Below are 14,416 nucleotides of genomic sequence, written 5' to 3'. Positions count from 1 at the left end.
TCTTTATCTTGTGTTTCTTAGTTGCCATCTGCTTTTGCACTGAAAATTTGTGTTTATGGTGATTCAAATTAGTAACCATCCAGCATAGCTTGGATGGCCACCAACACTTTCAATGAAGGTGAGGTCACGGGTTCGATTCCCTTCAAGGCACTTCAAACGCTTGGGGCGAACTTAAGAGACCAATAGCCTGAGGATGCTTTACCTGGTAGCGGTGGAGGGTTGGCTTGCCGTTTACCCGGGGTTTACCCGCTGCGGGGGGGCCAATGTGCCCGTTCGTAGTAGGGTTCCTCGTAAAAAAAAAAAAAAAGTTTGCAGGTTTACTATTTCATCTCTTATGAGCTGAAGAACGAATTATGTTTATGATGATTCAAATTTTGGAGAGCTAAAATTCTTAGTTGACACTTTAATCTGACCCTCCAGGTATATTCATCAGGTAATTTATTATTTTCTTATCCAGGTTTCTCATATAATTAATTTTCAAATTTTAGTACACAAATTTCTTAAAGGCGGTCTTGCTGCAAATAGACCATGATTGAATGCATCTTACATTTTAAATATGTATATGTTTTGTCAATTGTAGATGTATACTGAAGATGACCTACTGCTGAAGAATCAATTGAGGTTTGTATAGAATCAGTTCTTCATTTCTGTATCTGGGTGGTAGTGATGATTATGGCAAAGAAAGTGTTGAGGGAAAAGGTACGTTTTAATTTTTTCTTCAATCTTTATTTTGTTAATACGTGTTCACTAGGGTTTTTTGATTTGCTATAAGTTTTGCAACTGCTTCTAATGTTTTAATTACTTATTTGTAATGGGTCTTTGTTTACTGCATATTGGTTGTTTGATAAAATGCTTGAATGAAACTAAATTTGTTATTATTGTATTCGGTTTAACATCAATTATGTATGCAAATTGTTAACATCAATTGTTGGACATTCCTCATTTTGATTCTTTGTTTATAAATATTCGTACCTTTTGATGTTTTTTAAGTGTTATATTTGGTGTTCTATTACAGAAAGAAAAAAAGATTCTTGAATTGTTGCACATGTATTGCTTAACTAATAATGGCAGTTGTTGGAGGCGGATGAATCTTGTGATATACTCCGTATTTGCTAACAATGAATATATATTTTTTGACAATGGTACAAGTTCTTGAATATTGTACAGTTGGTTTTGTTGGAGAGGTTAGTTGTTTTAGGTCACAAAATATATGCTAGACCTGCAAATCAGGAGAGAACAAAGCAAGGAAATCATGCGCTTGCAACAACGATCACTTCCGGAGCTTGAGGTTGATACTCTTCTCTGTCTTCTTCCATTTATATGACATCAATCTCTTGAAGGTAATTCCAATATGTCGTCTAACAATCAATTATGTAATCATTTTTAATTTTTAATTTATGGAGTATGAATCAGTGAATTCATAATTAGAATTAGTATGTTTCAATTTTTATGTTGGGTTTTGTTTTATACACTTAATTGGCTTGTATTCTAGATGAAGTTTTTTCTATTTTATGTGATTTTTATTTTCTTCATTATACATGTGATTTTATAGTATTATTTTATTTTATATGAATACAAAGTGTTTGATTAAATGTCTAAATGAATAGTTAAAGTTTATTTTTGTTGACTTGAAATTATAACTAATACGCACTCAGCGTTTGATAATTACCAAGTGGTTTGAATTATGGGAGTCTTTTAGTAAATGAATAAAGTTGTTACTCATCATGATTTTTTTTTTTTTTTTTTTTTTTACTATGACTAGCCAATAGAAATTTTGATAGATAATTACCCAATGGCGGATTTAGGAATGATAGTCACTGGTGTCATTGAACAATAACTCAATTTTTTTTTCCGGATTACTTATTTTATGGGCTTTTTGGACCCATCAATGTCGGAGTTTACATAATAAGTCATGAACCCTCAATCCTTCCTCTTTGTTAGTTCTAAAAAGTCCGTTTTTTGTTTACTTAATTACCACAAGAAAAACTAGTAAGTTCTTATTGGTTCTGAAAAGTAAACTTTTTTGTAGGTTAATGGTTGTCCAGTTATCTACAAAAAAGGGAATAGTTTGTGTTAATTGTATATTTGATGTTTGTATAGAGTCTGTGTGCATTGTTGTTTAATAATGTGTTTAACAATGTGTTCAATAAATAATTAGATAAATTGATAAAATCAATTACAGTTATTACGAAATGTTTCTTCATAAACGAAATAAATAAATACATATTTTAAGGAGTGGTAAATAGGGATGGCAATGGATCGGATATGGATCGGGTGATGTCGTATCCATATCCGTATCCATTTAGTTTTTGCACATCCATATCCATATCCATATCCATTTAGTTTCAGGTCATCCATCCATATCCATATCCAATGAATTAAGCGGGTTAATGGATATCCAATGGATATTAAAAAAATCTTATAATATTTTTTAATATGCTATTAAAATAAAAATGTAGTATAGCAAAAATATATATAAAATGACGTAATTAAAATCTGTCCATAAGAATATGTAATCTTTGTCGAATATATAACAAAATTTGTTAATATTTTAGGCTCGTATCGAGCCGAGCTCGAGCCCTATGATTTTTAAACGAGCCGAGCTCGAGCCTAGTCGAGTTCGGGCTCGGATCGGCTCGGCGCGTTTACACCCCTATATATTGTAGTTATTTCATTATAGGGTTGAAAGCAAAAATATAAATGTAACGATAAATGAACTTATAATAGTAAATATGTAAGCATATATCTATATTTATGTATTTCTATATGTATTTCGGGTGGTAATGGATATATCCATGAATGAAACTTTTCATCCATGTCCATATCCATATCCATTTATGTTCATCCATATCCGTATCCATATTCATTTAGGTTCATCCATATCCATCACGAAGCGGGTGGATCGGATGGATATCCACCGGATCGGGTGACCATTGCCATCCCTAGTACTGGTAAACCAATTACTTGGAGTAAAATAAGATTCGAGTTTTTGTATAATAATTCAAAATAAGATTTGTTAAAAATATATGACAATGTGCCTAAAATTATAAATTTAAAAAAGATAAGGAGCTAAATTGTACTTCATATAGTACTAGGGTTAAATATAAACAATGCTGTAAGGGAGGGAGGTAAATTGTATTACAACAAAGAAAATGCATACTCCGTATTTTACTAATGTAAAAGTATTCGCAGGCCCCACAATACAATTATCTTCCCCAAATTCATCTTCTTCTTCACAACCACTCTTCTGCAACTTTTTTCTTCCATTAAACTCAAGTATAAGATTTTTATTTTGTTCAATAAATTTCATAAACTAGTCATCAGATCCATTGGTGTCACTCAATAAAATTTACACTACACAAAGGTGTAACTAGTTAAAAGACCCAAAAAATTCCTATTAGATTGCGTATTTCACTGGTAACACGTGCTACCGGTGCTAAGGCTATAGATCCGCCCCTGTAATTACCCGAACATTATCTGTTGCAAAAAATTATTTCTTTTTTAGTGTTTATGATTCCAGGATTTTATAAATAGACTACAATAAAGCTGTGAGAGGTAGATTACATTATTACATAAGAAGAAACAAAATGTGCAGGTACTTAGTATGTCATCTCCCAACTGTTGGTTCAGATCAAAGAAATAATATTAATGCAGCAGTAAAAAAGGTTTAATCAAATAGCAATATAATGACATCACTTTATTATTAAAACTTTAGCTTAATTAATTAACATGGACACATGGCACATTCTAATGGCATGATGCTTACATCATTAATCTAATTATATTTGATTAATTTTAATTAATTTTGAAGTAATTAAATAAAATTAAAATAGAGTATACAGATTACTAATTATTCAAAAAAGATACGGAGTAATTAAAAAAAAAAAACTAATAAAAATCAAGCACGCGTGCCTGACAAAATCCAGAGGTTCAAAAGATACTCTGTACCCTAAAAGAACTGGCGACGAATGGCGATGAAAAGTAGGCCAAATCTTCAGCATGATTGAATCATCTCTTTAAAAATCGATTCAAAAATCATATCTTCAATCTATTTCACAAATTCGAATTCAAAAATCATCCCTTCAACTTATTTTTCAACTTCTTTCTCTCTGTAAAATTCTTCATTTTGTGGTGTAACCCTAACTTCAAAATGATGGTATGTTATTGCAAAATCGGTTATCAAGACATGCAATTTTTATTAATACTTGATCTTGGTTTCATTAGATTTGAATTTTTGAAGTGCAGGTTATGATTCAAAGATAAGGTTTCGTTAGATTTGAATTTTTGAAGTGCAGGTTATGATACACTGTCAGTGGCGAGTCTAGGTGTATCCGGACGGGGTCCCGTGACACCACTAGTTTTCCAAAATTTATCAAAAAAATTTATTTTTTTGTATGGGACATCAATAAATATAATAATGGGACCCCATAAATTTTTATAGATTATAATTTCATAGTTTTGACTCCTAAAGTGTTTGAAATTAGCTCACTTACGACTTTATAGTATGAGCCATTGAATATATTATATATAAAAATAAACAAACATTTGTCCAATTCCAATTCTAATTCTGTTTTACTTCATTCTACATCACAATTTCTTTTGGTTCTATCTTCGATCCTTCATCCTAGGGATGTCAACGGATCGGATATGGATCGGGCGTGGGCGTAAGGTCATATCTATTTAGTTATTGTTCATCCATATCCATAGTCATATTCATATCCATTTAAATTTAGTTCATACGTCTATATATATACAATGGATTAAGCTGATTAATGTATATCCATTGGATATTTAAGAAATCTTATAATATTTTCAAATCAAATATATAATGAAAACAAAACGTAATATAACATGACATAATTTAAAATTATTTCACCGGAGTGTGTAATGTTTGTCTAAGAATAAACATAATTTGTTAAATTTACTATCAAGGATATAATATGACAAATTATGTGTAATTTTTATGTTGGAATATATATGTTTTATTGTGAGTACTCATAGTGAATTCATTATATAATTGTAAGTAAGATGAATGTGTAATGGTAAATATATATGTATTAGTTATTGTATATGAATCCCTAATCTCATCACTCAAAACTACCTAACTTATTCTTTTTTAAAAGTCAAGGGAAACTGTAATTTTACAGTTATTGTTTATGTTATGCGATTTATATTGATAGCAGGTTGTAAAATTGAAATTTAAAAGTGCTATAGAATAGCAATTTAAAGTTTCTACTGTAAAATTGCGGGCAAATGGCCCGAAAGGGTAACCTATGTTGTCAAATTTGACAATCAAGTTTTTAAAATGGAGTCCTTTTTGGGCTGAGGTAAATTGGGGGTTACCTTGATTGTCAAATTTAACAACATAGGTTACCCTTTCGGGCAATTTGTCCTAAAATTGCTACTCTATAGGCCACTGACTACAATATTATTGTATTATTACTACTATATAAGCCATTGCTATTTTAAAATTGCTACTTAAATTGCTAATGTATATGTCATTAATTGCTACTACATATGAACAAATTATTCAATTTTATATTTCTGTTTTGGACCTGACCTGACCCGTCCTGATTTAACCCGACACGTTCAATATTTTGTGCAAGTTATCAAATAAATTTTTAGGACCCAATTGGATTTTGATCCTAGAATCGCCACTGTACACTGTAAGAGTCGATTCAGAGATAGGGGTTCGATTCAATCCGGTTAGCACTGTAAGAGTCGGTTCCTCTTCAAAGCACGAATCCACGAGGTCAGTTTAATTTTCTGTATGTGCATAGGTAGCTGTACTAATTTAGATCTAAACCAATAGTTTCTGTTCAATGTATGTTTTTCATTTTTGTTTTGTTTTTTTTTTGTTTTTAATTAGGAGTGTACATTTTCAATTGACTTGCAGCTTTCTTAGTTTCGTTGGGTTTTAATTGACTTGCAGCTTTCTTTATCTTTATCTTGTGTTTCTTAGTTGCCATCTGCTTTTGCACTGAAAATTTATGTTTATGGTGATTCAAAGTTTGCAGGTTTACTATTTCATCTCTTATGAGCTGAAGAACGAATTATGTTTATGATGATTCAAATTTTGAAGAGCTAAAATTCTTAGTTGACACTTTAATCTGACCCTCCAGGTATATTCATCAGGTAATTTATTATTTTCTTATCCAGGTTTCTCATATAATTAATTTTCAAATTTTAGTACACAGATTTCTTAAAGGCGGTCTTGCTGCAAATAGACCATGATTGAATGTATCGTACATTTTAAATATGTATATGTTTTGTCAATTGTAGATGTATACTGAAGATGACCTACTGCTGAAGAATCAATTGAGGTTTGTATAGAACCAGTTCTTCATTTCTGTATCTGGGTGGTAGTGATGATTATGGCAAAGAAAGTGTTGAGGGAAAAGGTACGTTTTAATTTTTCTTCAATCTTTATTTTGTTAATACGTGTTCACTAGGGTTTTTTGATTTGCTATAAGTTTTGCAACTGCTTCTAAGCTTTTAGTTACTTATTTGTAATGAGTCTTTGTTTATTGCATATTGGTTGTTTGATAAAATGCTTGAATGAAACTAAATTTGTTATTATTGTGTTCGGTTTAACATCAATTATGTATGCAAATTGTTAACATCAATTGTTGGACATTCCTCATTTTGATTCTTTGTTTATGATATTCGTACCTTTTGATGTTTTTAAGTGTTATATTTGGTGTTCTATTACAAAAAGAAAAAAAGATTCTTGAATTGTTGCACATGTATTGCTTAACTAATAATGGCACTTGTTGGAGGCGGATGAATCTTGTGATATATTTGCTAACAATGAATATATATTTTTTGACAATGGTACAAGTTCTTGAATATTGTACAGTTGGTTTTGTTGGAGAGGTTAGTTGTTTTAGGTCACAAAATATATGCTAGACCTGCAAATCAGGAGAGAACAAAGCAAGGAAATCATGCGCTTGCAACAACGATCACTTCCGGAGCTTGAGGTTGATACTCTTCTCTGTCTTCTTCCATTTATATGACATCAATCTCTTGAAGATAATTCCAATATGTCGTCTAACAATCAATTATGTAATCATTTTTAATTTTTAATTTATGGAGTATGAATCAGTGAATTCATAATTAGAATTAGTATGTTTCAATTTTATGTTGGGTTTTGTTTTATACACTTAATTGGCTTGCATTCTAGATGAAGTTTTTTTTATTTTATGTGATTTTTATTTTCTTCATTATACATGTGATTTTAAAATATTATTTTATTATTTTATATGAATACAAAGGTGTTATTTGTTTTTCACATTGCAGACCTTATTAGGTCTTATGTCTGCGGACGGAAAGACATTTATGTTGATGATTTGTTTTTTAGAAGATATAAGCTAATATAAGATCTGCAAGACGGAAAGACATTTATGTTGATGATTTGTTTTTTAGAAGATATAAGCTAATATAAGATCTGCAAATATCTTCTAATTGGAAGCTCTAAAATATAGCTTGTAATTTTGGAAGACATTTTTATCTCTATCCTTCTCCACCCACATCTATCTGATTGTTTTATAACCTTTATCTCATTCCTATCTCCACCCACATCTCCAGAGCCACATAACCACCACCACGTAACCATCATTTTCGGCGACACCATCTCCGACGGCACCATCTCCGACGGCACCATCTCCGGCGACATCTCTTAGTTCTGAAATAATCTGATGAAATTGATGAGAAAATCTGTACTCTTTGCTTGATTGAATTCATAAGATGTTAACAATCATCACCTCCTTTAACGCAGTCACTTCCGACCGCTCCACCGCCTCCGGCCACAATATCACTTCCGGTAACCTTCCTTTCTCTTTATTTCATTAATTTTATCATTTTTATCTGTTGTCTCATGATTATGATTGTGAGTAAGAACAATTTTGTTTGAGTTTATGATTTAATTTGGTTAATTGATTCCAGGGGACTCGTAATGAGTTTTTTTTGCTGAAGATTTTATATTAAAGCCAAAAGATTGAGATACAGTGAATTCATGGTTACTTTAGTTATTTTATTTGATGTTATTTGATCTGATGTATTGATTGGTATGTATTTTTGGTGGTTATGTTGTTATTATTAGTGCTTGGTAAGTAATTGGTAATGTAACAGATAGATAATAAACTTGTTATTATTTTAACATTTGTAAATCTTGAGTTAATTATATTAGTTTGAGTCTCTTGTTAAGAACTTTTTTTATTACTTTGTAATACATTTTTTTGTTAAAATTTGAGAATTGCAATAATTCAGGAAGAAAAATAAATTTGGCAGACATAAAAACAAACCGTCTTCAACCTTCAGCTCACAGACTTTCGGATCACATCTTCTCTACAGACGTGGTTCGCAGATTTCAGACAAAAACATCTTAAAATACAAACAGCACCAAAGTGTTTGATTAAATGCCTAAATGAATAGTTAAAGTTTATTTTTGTTGACTTGAAATTATAACTAATACGCACTTAGCGTTTGATAATTACCAAGTGGTTTGAATTATGGGAGTCTTTTAGTAAATGAATAAAGTTGTTACTCATCAAGAATTCTATTTTTTTTTTTTTTTTACTATGACTAGCCAATTGAAATTTTGATAGATAATTACCCGAACATTATCTGTTGCAAAAAATTGTTTCTTTTTTAGTGTTTATGATTCCAGGATTTTATAAATAGACTACAATAAAGCTGTGAGAGGTAGATTACATTATTACATAAGAAGAAACAAAATGTGCAGGTAGGTAGTATGTCATCTCCCAACTGTTGGTTCAGATCAAAGAAATAATATTAATGCAGCAGTAAAAAAGGTTTAGTCAAATGCCTCTTATTTGGATTACATAAAGTTAGTAGCTTTTTCAAAGATACTGAGATATGGTCATATGGGCATGTTTTTCTACAGTTTTCAGACGATTTTCAAATTGTACTTTTTCACTATGATGATCGAACAATGGAATGGGATCAATACGATTGGTCAAAAGAGGTTATACATGTCAGCGTAAGGAAGCAGACCAAATGGTGAGCTTAACATTCTACTGTTGCTATTAGCTTATTGTTTTTATTTTTGTATGTTTGCTAGCCATTTTGTTGGTTAACATATTTTTGTTGGAAATGTTCATGGAAAAGAACCAAGGGTAAGAATATGATTTGCCCATTTCAGTTAAATAAAAGTGGAGACACTTAATTCATATTGAGATTAATTTTTAAATGTAGTGGTTAGTAAGGGGCCAAACCGAGCACTCTACAGGATGTTCTTGCTGTATGAACTGGCATTTGAAACCCAACCATGGTGTGCTCACTTTTCTTCTTTTTATTTTACTTTTCTTTATAATTGATGTTAGTAACAAGTTTTGATTTCTTCATGGTTTCCTCTTATTCAGGTTCGTGTTCATCATCTATTCTACTCTAATATTTGGCTAAAAGTATGATGTCATAAACAAGACTTTACATAGCTTTAAAAAAATCAAAACAAAAAAAGAAAAAAAGATAGGGCCTTTGATGATGTCATTAAGGGGGATTAATTTTTAATTAAATTAATTAAACAAATACAGAAAAAAATAAAAAAAAATAGCGTGGCATGCTGCCTTTCAAAAAAAAAAAAAATAGCACGCATGCTTTTGAAAATCGGCTTTTTACGTTACCAAGGACTTCACCAAATTACTCCTGCTCAATAAAATTGGTACCGTCATTTTTCCCAATAAGCTTGCAGAGATTAAATATGCTTCTTCACAATAAAAAATTACATCTTTCAAATCTCCAATTAAAAAAAAAAAAAAAAAAAAAAAAAAAACTACTCAGATCTTCGCCTATTCGATAGTTCTGAATGAATTAATTGATTCCACTACTTGCGAAATAATTAGGGTTTTTGAATTGTTGCTTTTATGTTCTTCAACCTGCGATTTTGGAGGCGGATAATGGTTCTTTATGTAAGGATTAATACTATTTCTTCTTCATCTTCTCAAAGGTAATCTTAATCTTCCTTTCTATGAGCTTCAACAAGTAATCAATCTTTTGAGTTTATGGTTTTTGCAGGTTTGAAGAATGATACTTTGGAAGCTGTGATTTTTGAGTGGGGGTGTTCAAGAATGGAATGTCCTTCTTAACAAGTTTCAGATATGAGAAGGGTAAGGAAGCAAGAATTACTATGAATTTTTTCTATGATTTTACAAGACATGACAAAATGGACGGGTTTCGTTGGGTTTTGTAAGTATGAGCTAGGAGCTATTGAACATAAAACATGTTCAATCAACTTCATTTTATTATGATTACTATGTTCTTTTATCAGGTACACCTCAATGTAGTTCTTCCTTACTTATTTTAAAAGGCTCAAATTTCAAAAGCGTCGGTGCAGGTAAACCTTTTCTGGAGGTTCAAGGGTTTATGTGGTTTTATGTTCATGGGTTTCCTATCTTCATGTCAATAGTCAATTTTCGTTACTGTTGCTTAGTACTTTAGAGCCTTTTGGATATGTCTTATAATTATAAGGTTCAAGTAATGGGTTATAAAGTTGAATTCAATGATGGAGAGACATTTATATATAGGATTGAGTTTTAGCTATTCAAGTCTTTTGCAATGCATATGAATGGAGGCTGCATTTTGGTTTTTATGCATAGGGTTCTTTAGTGGAATATTTAGCATTTTAACTCATAAGATGTTTTAGATTTTAGGAGCAACATTTTGTTTCTGTTTCTTTCTCCATTGTATTTTGGTTGGCAAGGTCTCATCTTTTGTCCAATGTATTGTTCTCTTTACTTTGTAATCTTTTAGATGACAAGTCTCATTTCTAATTTAAGTTTGGTTTATTGTTAAATCTTCTTTTTGTCTTAATGACGTGTTTGATTGATTATGGATGTACATCTCTCAATTTGGCCCGGCCATTCTGCGTGCATCTAAGTAATGATCTTTTGAATGTGTTATCATGTATCTAATGGTTAATATCATTCAGCAATTTTCTTATAAAATCCCGTGAAACCACGGGTCCCTTCACTAGTATATGAGACTAAATGAAAATTTAAAATACAAATTAATCACTTTTTCTGTACTCTTTTGCTCCTTTCTTCCTCTCTAAAACTCATAAACAAAGTGTAAAATTTAAACATGGAAAATCTCAATCATTTATCTGTTTTAACTTTATGATTTTGTTCAAACTCAAGGTAGCTAGGTATGATGTTACATGAGATTATACGCAAAATAACCACATGTAAGTAGCAAGTGTTGTGCTATGTTACAATTAAAATATTTTTTTGAAAACTTCAAATATGTGTGATCTACATAATTGTGTACTCTCGTTTTGTTTTCCAATCCTTTTTTATGGATAATAGTCTTATTCAATCGTTAACGGATAAGATAATAAGCTCCATGTAGTGTAGGAGTATAAGAACAAGTTATATTATTATGGATGTGATAATAGCTAGTAATGTTTTATCAATATCAATATTTCAATATTTTGTTATCAAAAAGAAAACTTAATAAACACGGTGGTAGTTAATTGAAAGAGATACATGAATGCAATTATATTCTACATGGCATTTCACAATCATCCTACATTTCCTACCTATCCCACTTGCAAAGTATGGGTCAAGACTACTTTTTCAACTATATACATGTTGCTTATGTATGAATTTAAGTTTTTTCTTATTTAAGTAGTTTTCTATCATCATCACAATAGATAAATTATAAACTAGATTCAATTATCTTTTTTTTTTCTTTTTTAATTATCCATGCATTTACAAATGCATATGGTGTCCTTTTCTTAGTTCAAATAATCTTTTGACCCATTCTATACTTTCCTAAACAATAATGCATAGGAATGGCGATCTCATATTGAGTGATAATGAACGACATTAAAGACTTTTCTAAAAGATCGAGTATGTGTATAAAGTTATGAGAAATTGGTAAATAGAGAAAATTGATACGGATATGATTCCAAATAAACCGGATAATGTAAATGTATGTGAGTTAGAGGTTTATAAAGCTTTAAAAGGGAATAGAGAGTAACATGGATCTTAGCTTCATAGAAAATTGAATTCGGACCTTTCATGATTTGTTTTATTCGTTTTATTTAATCCATGTTTTACGCCAAAAGGGAAAAAAAAATTGTGTCATTTATGCTTGATAATTCATCAACCTACTGATCCTCTTGCTTAGTTTTAGGTACTTGTTTAATCAAAATGAAATTTATTGTCGGTCAATTTCAGAGGTTGTGTTTATGCAATATGATACTCTTTGAGACTACTTGCATATCGACTATACAACCATTAGCATTCCGATGTGTTGTCGATGCATTTGATGAATACTTGCGCATGAGTCAACAAACCCAACAAAAATAATTACAACATGATATTTCGTAGATGCTCGAAACATCAAATATACGTAGCCTAGCTTGGAAAAACTGTCTAGCATGGAAAAGTTATTAATGTAACGTTTTTAAATTTATTAATAGTAATATCTTTTTTATAACTTAGTTGATGTAATAGTTTCTAGATTAAATATTTTAGTCGGTTATAATCTTTTTAAAAGGTTTGTTGTATACAATAGAGGTTCAATTTTATTTTATTTTTCGGTTTTTATAGTAAGTGTTGAGGTGGTGTAAATATAGTTAGAAGCGCTAGCTCATATAAGAGAACCAGTAACAAGTTTCCTCCTAAGTTTCTTCGAATTTTCACTTCTTTCAATTCCGAGATCTGGCATTCCATCACTTCGGTGTGGTGTTCTTTCGACGTTCCACGTTAAAGTTGCGAAATAGACTTTGATTATTCAAAGTTTGACATTTTTCAATTATAGTTTTTTCATTTTTTTTTCGTTATTGATTCATATATATATATATATATATATATATATATATATATATATATATATATATATATATATTCTGAAATCTAAGTCACTTTTCTACTTTTTAGCTTTAAACTTAATGAACACGCATTGAACATTAAATTTGGCGCGTCATCATTCTCGGTGGTGTAAGTTAGTTACTACATATTAAGAGTCCTCAAATAAAAAAAACACAAAGTTTAAGAAAGCTCATCAATAAACTGTACCTTTTGTATTACTTTACAATTTTACTCATTAGTTTTTACCTATATTTTTGTTTTGTATGGAAAAGTAAATTGCATTACAGACTTTACCTTATTATTATGGGAGGTGATACTTACACACCAGTTTTTGATCCATACACACTTTTTACAATAAAACTTATAATTATGTCCTTAAATTTATCTTGGGACTTGAACCTCTATTATTGTAAGTAAGGACATAATAGTCAATTATGTGTGTATGGGTCATTATTGAGTGTGTGAGTATCATCTCCCTATTATTATCTTTATCTACTTATGAAAATGACTAGAGAGTGTGCATAATGCGCAATTTAGTCGGTACTAGGTCTCGCACTCAAGGGGACTTGATTACTCGGAATTTATCCTCTATAATGGAGCTAATGTGGTTATAATATATACTTTTGAAAATGCTATTAATTTGAACGGTTTAAAATAAGATAGGAGTAATGAAATATTAACAAGTATTCGGGTCGGCCCGCTTCGCTGGGCTCAAAATCGCTAGCCTGAAGAAAAAAAACCATGCAAGAATCGAACCTGCACCCATCTTAAAATAATAAAAGCCACCAAGCCACCAAGCCACTTATGTCTTTGTGTTATTATTTTACAGTGTTTAATATATATATCCCTTAAAATTAGAGGGTTGGGCAAAATTAAAAAGGTAATCAAAAGGAGGTGAAATTTAACATAATGTAAAGACCGGGAGTAAGGTGACAAAATTGTGAAAAAATTTCAAATGAATAGTTCCATTTTTTTGTTCGTGTGTTTTCTAATTGATAGTATGTATAATATGGGACATGGATTAATGTTTTGGCATTGTTAAAGTCGATGTGCCATTTTAGAGGATTAAAAGGACAAGACTTCTTAAATTCATTTGAGGATGATTTGACTACACGCACTAGGAGACAGTAGTGTCACCTCATACATAACTTTCTTAATAATAATCTGACTAAATTTACTATGGAGTATTATTAATTTTATTACACATACCTTTTTTTTTAATAAAGAAAAACTATACGACGTAGACAAGTTCATAAAAAAATAAATGAGCCAAACAAAGATACAACACAATTAAAGCTATATTCAAGGTTAAAAAATTAAAACACCTAACAGCTCTCTATATTCGAACCAAACCGAGTCGAAAATAACAAGCGTCAAAAACAATATTACACGATTGAATCACATGACCGGACATAGAAGCAAAAACCAACCTAGACAAAGTCACCAAAACGACTAATAAACACAACCTAAAACACATAAACTAAACAAAAGGAACATAAAACGAACCAAGACAAAAGCCTAACGATTCTTAGCCCTCGGATTAACTACCATGAGGTCAATCTTGTCACGCTGCATCTCTA

General features: G+C 30.7%; 3 long non-coding RNA genes across 3 annotated transcripts; all 3 read left to right on the top strand.

Moving 5' to 3' along the window:
• The first annotated feature begins 306 nt into the window (after positions 1-306).
• Positions 307-1,703, top strand: LOC139846633 (uncharacterized). Its single transcript, XR_011759114.1, has 3 exons — positions 307-433; positions 581-699; positions 1,168-1,703. It is a non-coding gene; the product is annotated as an uncharacterized lncRNA (long non-coding RNA).
• A 3,957-nt stretch (positions 1,704-5,660) lies between these two features.
• On the top strand, positions 5,661-7,268 carry LOC139846632 (uncharacterized). Its single transcript, XR_011759113.1, has 3 exons — positions 5,661-5,752; positions 6,011-6,135; positions 6,283-7,268. It is a non-coding gene; the product is annotated as an uncharacterized lncRNA (long non-coding RNA).
• A 188-nt stretch (positions 7,269-7,456) lies between these two features.
• Positions 7,457-9,476, top strand: LOC139846631 (uncharacterized). Its single transcript, XR_011759112.1, has 3 exons — positions 7,457-7,822; positions 7,945-9,021; positions 9,217-9,476. It is a non-coding gene; the product is annotated as an uncharacterized lncRNA (long non-coding RNA).
• The last annotated feature ends 4,940 nt before the right edge of the window (positions 9,477-14,416 follow it).

The sequence above is a fragment of the Rutidosis leptorrhynchoides genome, chromosome 5, assembly GCF_046630445.1.
Source record: "Rutidosis leptorrhynchoides isolate AG116_Rl617_1_P2 chromosome 5, CSIRO_AGI_Rlap_v1, whole genome shotgun sequence".
Lineage (NCBI taxonomy): Eukaryota > Viridiplantae > Streptophyta > Magnoliopsida > Asterales > Asteraceae > Rutidosis > Rutidosis leptorrhynchoides.
The sequence above is the reverse complement of the archived record's forward strand: the minus strand, read 5'-3'. Positions and strand labels throughout refer to the sequence as shown.